The sequence below is a fragment of the Mus musculus genome, chromosome 17, assembly GCF_000001635.26.
Source record: "Mus musculus strain C57BL/6J chromosome 17, GRCm38.p6 C57BL/6J".
NCBI lineage: Eukaryota > Metazoa > Chordata > Mammalia > Rodentia > Muridae > Mus > Mus musculus.
The window spans coordinates 26,699,648-26,705,363 of NC_000083.6; positions in this window are offsets into that span (position 1 = coordinate 26,699,648).

Here is a 5,716-nt window from a genome sequence, read left to right on the forward strand (position 1 = left end):
TCTGGCTCCAGTGTTTAAAAAGCTCAGTTTTCTAAGCTCCTCTGTCTCTAGATAATGCCTTTTCAAAATGAGGTTGTTGTCTAACCTTAGGTTGGATGTATAATCCATCTGGGCCCTGTAATTTGAGACCTGAAGAGACTGGTAAGTGCTTTTCTTGATCATTCATTCAGTAACTGTTTGAGTGCCTATGGCAGGCAAGGCATCGGAGGAAGCAGAGATGTTGGAAACAGGGTCCCTGCATGCTCATGAGCTCACAGGTTGTTTGGGGAGAGATTGATTGTTCCTATGCATAGAGCTGTCAGATGATGTCATGCCTGACCTTTGGTGAGAGGCAGGTACATACCGCTTAGTCCCTGCTCCTTGGGCTGAGATAAGAGGGCCACTTGAGCTCAGGACCTGGCGGCCAGCCCAGGCAACACAGCGAGACCAGTTGAGGGCAATGTCCAGCCACAGGGACAAGATGGTAAATATGGCTTGGGTAGGACTGTCACCTTCTCAGATATAGGACAAAAGAGATCCAGGCTGATTAAAAGCTTGGGTGAGGGGATATTTTAATAGCAGATGTCTTAATTTGCTAAGTTAAGGCTGTGTTAGTTTTGTTTTGAGGTGCTGAGTTGAACCAGGGTCTTGCACATACTCTGAGTTTTAAGAAACTCAAAATTAAAATAGATTGAATTTTTATCGGCTCACAGTTCTCTGACAGCTAGCCAAGAGCTATTTCCTGTTACGCAGTTTGTGCTTTTCTTGTTGTCCTGGACTGTCTGGACTTGTGGCTTCTGCTCATACGACACCAAAGAGAGTTTCAGGTTGAGGTGCCTGCCCTGCTCTCTCACACTGGTCTGAGCTCAGGCTGGACTGGGACTCACTAGGCTGACCTCAGATTTTATGATCCTCCTGCCTCGCTCCATCCTGCTTTCTACCCTCTCTGCATACCGGGGCTTGAAGCTAGGGCCTCACGCATGTGTGAGGCGAGTGTGAGGTATAAGGTGACTCACATAGGTGAGTGCTCTGGCCCTAAGATATAGTCCTAGCCCTTTACTGTCACTTGAACTTAAATGTTTGTCTACAAGTTTAGCTGGGGATTGTAGCTCAGGTAGATGGCCTAGCATATGCAAAGCCCTGAGTTCCTCTTAGCCCACCTTCTTGTCTTCCCCAACACACACACACACACACACACACACACACACACACACACACACTGAGGATTCTTTTAGAGTTAGTACCTCCATGCTTTGTATTTCCAACCAAGGAGGCTAGTTTGTTATTTTTAAGTATTTATAAATATAAATATAAAAATATTTTTGCTGTATTTATTTATCTGGGGGATGAGAGGCTATGCCTCGGTATGCATTTGAAGAGCACTTGCAGAGAAGTTGGTGGTCTCACTCTTTCCGTGGTGTCAGCTATGGGGATTAATCTCAGGTTTGTCAGGCTTAGCAGCAAAACACCTTTTACCCAACAAGTCATCTCAGTGGCCCTCAAAGAACCTCATGGAATCTACAAAACACTAAAGATTGGAGGTTGAAGTTGCCATGGTAATGCATATGAGTGATTTGTCTTCATGTATGTTTATAGTACCCTTAGAAGAGGGCATTTGGTCCTCTGGAACAAGAGTTGCAGGTAGTTGTGAGCAGACATGTTGTCCAGGGTCCTCTTACAAGAGGAGCAAATGCTCTTAACTGCTGAGCAGTCTCTCCAGCCCCAGGATCTATGCTTTAGAATTTCCACCCTACTTTGTCCCTGGCCACCCACCCCTGCCTCACTCAGACTGGCCAGTAGCCTGCTCTGGATATCTGGTTAGGGAAGGAATCTGCCATCACAGAGCACCATGCTGTCTCCCTCCTTTAGTGATGCTTTGTCATGAAGAAAGCAACAGCAGGTACACAGGGCTCTTCAGGCTTCAGCTGTAAGCACTCAGAAGTATTAACTGCCATAGCCATGTGTCCCCTAAGAAGCCTTGCAGCCCACTATCACTGATAATCCATCCAGAACCTTCTATTTACCACTGTGTATCCCCCTTTCAGCAGACTGAAGTGTCTGCTGCAAAAGACAGTCTCCTTGTTGCCAGGGCTACCGTCCGTTGAGTCCTCGTCAGTGGCTTTGAGGCAGGGTTCTTCAAGCTGCGTCACACTTGGCCCTGCGGGGGTAGGAGAGCAGTAGCTGCGGCGTGCCTTGCCGTGGCGGTGAAGGGCAGCTTTGGCGTGTTTCTCATAGATGACGAGCTTATTAGCAGCATAGTTGAAGGACTCACAACCCTAGCTGACCTACGTCTGAAGGTTGTCTTTGCTGATCCGCTTTTATGCTTGTTCTAATCAAATTACTCCCCAAGAAGTGGTCTGGATTACACTGCTGGTTTGCTTGTGATCTCGTTTCCAGTTTGGTGGGGTCACTTCCTGCAGTCATCTGTGAGCATGCTTGCTGTGTTAGTACCTGTACTGACAACAGTGTCAGTGACAGGTGTGCATGTGTGGAGGGGTCTGGGGCTCAACTGGGCCAGCCATGTGTTTGTTGATGGTTCTGAGGTATCAACCATCTTGCTCCAGAGCCCTCAAGGGATGAGAAAAGCCTGGACCTTCAGTGTTGTCTCTCTCCCTTCCTGTGACTTTGTTCTGATGAGGCCTCATGGCACCAGTGTGAAGCAGGAGAGCGTGAGAGGTGAAGAAAGGAATTTGGCCACACTTGAGATGAGAGATGTCTCAGAAAGACTGCAAGCCTTGAAGGGGCAGGGGTTGTTCTTGTCTGTCACTCAGCCATGGGAGTGGCTTTGAAATGAATGGGGAACGACATCTATTCAGTTGGAGGGGAAGCTTGGTAAGGTATTTTCACCCAGGAAGTCAGTTGATTCTTGAGCTCCAGTTTCTTCATTTAAGAAATTTTAATTTCACCTGTCCATCTAGCACGCCAGGGGTGCCCTCCGCTCAACTCATGCTTTCCGCTAAGGTGGAAAGGTCAAGCTGACCTTTGAACTCTGTGTCCTAAGAGGTAGGATTACGGGTGTGGGCCAACACGCCCAGCTTCTACCCAACTTTTCTATTATGCAAAGCTATTACCAAATGAAGTCGAGTTGGTGATGCTGATCTGTGAACTGTAATCATACACATAGGACATTTGCCCAGGAAATGGCCAAATCCTCAGAGCAGGCTGGCAGTACTTATCTGTTAGAATAGGATGACTCAGAGGGGCAGCTGGCTGTTCTGTTGTGTTTTATTCCTACCTAGGTTTCTCTTTTATTGGTCATTTGACATAGAAGACTCCAGAAAAATCAATAAGAGGCACCTGTGCCTGGCCTGAGCACTGAGAGCTGAACATGAGTAGTCGGACCTGACCCTCCTGTCTTGCAGATTCTACTACATTACCCTAGGGATTCTAGTATAGTTTAGAAAAGCCTTTTGGTTGCTGTGGATGGACCCCAGGGCAAGTACAGCTCTTTTTGTAGCTTTGTTATTGATCAACTTGATAAGTGTATTTATAAGGTGCTTCCTTAGACTCGGGCATTTAAAAATGACTATAGCTCACAGCCCTATTTGAGAACAGATGTGTTTACAGTGTAAATGAAGACTTAAGCGGCAAGCGTGTGTCGTTTTTTCATGCTATGTGTCTTCTAAAGCTTTCCACTTAAGTGGATGAAGTTGTAGAAAATCCATTATTTTAAAAAGAAAATGACACAAAATACTACATAAAATATATTTATCGTGGAACAGCTGGAAATAGTATTGCTGTCCTAGGCCAAAGTCTTACTAAAAAGAAGTGAGCCGGGTGGTGGTGGCCCGTGCCTTTCTTCTCAACACTCGGGAGGCAGGTGGATCTCTTGAGTTCAAGGTCAACCTAGCACACAGAGCAAGTTCCAGGACAGCCAGGGCTATACAGAGAAAAACCCTGTCTCGATAAAGCCAAGAATGAATGAATGAATGAATGAATGAATGAATGAGTAAATAAAGGTGTGGTGGTGCACAGTGAGTACAGGTGAGGGGAGAGGATGGGCACATAGACCTGTCCCTCCTACCACTGCATCCTAATCACTGGTCTGTTGTTTAAAACTGTATCTCTAGAAGAGATAGAAAAGAGAAAGAACACTTACTTTTCTATCCCTACCATAAGACACCAGGATCAACGCAACTTACAGAAGGGAGTGTATATTAAGGACTTAAGTTCCAGAGAGATGAGAATCTATCATTGTCAGGCAGCATGGCAGCAGACGGACAGGCATGGTGCCAGAGCAGCAGCGGAGATCCACAAACAGGAAACAGAGACCTAGGGACAGTGAGAAGCTGTGAAGCTTGAAAAACTACCTGTAAACACCTTCTCCAACCATTTCTAATCTCTCCCAGACAGTTCTACCAACTGGGGACCAAGCACTCAAAAATGAGCCTGTGGGAGCCGTTCTCAGTGAAACCACTGTGTCTTTAAATAAGTTCAAATGATTTTATTTATTTATTTTTACTTTTACAGCACATTCTTTAGCAAAAAATGTAATCTATTTAAAGACCTGTGGGGGGAACTAGGGAGATGACTTGGGCCCCATTAAAAGGGATTTGTGCTCTTCCAGAGGACCCTAGAGTCAGTTCACAACTGCTCATAACACAGCTCAGGAAATCCAATAACACCAGGCGTGGTGGCGCACGCCTTTAATCCCAGCACTCAGGAGGCAGAGGCAGGCGGATTTCTGAGTTCGAGGCCTGCCTGGTCTACAGAGTGAGTTCCAGGACAGGCAGGGCTACACAGAGAAACCCTGTCTCGAAAAAAACAAAACAAAACAAAAAAAAGGAAGTCCAATAACCTTTTTTGGCCTTTCAGACTCCTGCATACAGGTGGTATATAGACACATAAAGACACACACACATACAGACAGACACACACATACATACACAGACACACACACACAGATGTTTCTTTTTTAACTTTTGAAAACATTTTTTTTGTGTGTGTGTGGCTATTTTGCCAGCATATATTTCTGGCTAACATATGTGTGCCACCTTGTTGGCCAGAAGATGGCAACAGATCCCCTGGGACTGAAGTTGCAGATGGTGGTGAACCACTGTGTAGGTGCTGGGAACCAAGCCCAGGTCCTCTGGAGGAACAGCAGTGTCTTAACCACTAAGCCATCTTGCCAGCCCTTAAGGAAACAATACATTTAAAAGGCAAGTGTAAGCCATGTCTGTAAGTCCTTGGGAAGTGGGAGAGTCTCGAATCAGAGACTAGCCTAGGCTGTAAAGTGAATTTCAGACCAGCCTATACTGCATCAAGATCCTGTCTCAACCAACACAAATGTAATAATGAAAAAAAGCTTACTGATAAACGATAGTAGCGTATTAAAAGACAATCCCTGTGGACTGTAAATGTTCGCAGAAAAATGCATGGTAGGAAGTAGTCCACAGTGTTATCATAAATGATTACTTCTTTCACAATTTTGTATAGTTTTTTTTGGTTTTTCGAGACAGGGTTTCTCTGTATAGCTCTGGCTGTCCTGGAACTCACTTTGTAGACCAGGCTGGCCTCGAACTCAGAAATCCGCCTGCCTCTGCCTCTGCCTCCTGAGTGCTGGGATTAAAGGCGTGTGCTACCACGCCCGGCTGTATAGTTTTCAAAATGCCACAAAGCATGCATTACTTCTTAATGTATGCTTTTTAAAAAAGATTTATTCTATATATGTGAGTACTCTGTTGCTGTCTACAGACACACCAGAAGGAGGCCTCAGATCCTGTCTTGAAAAACCAAA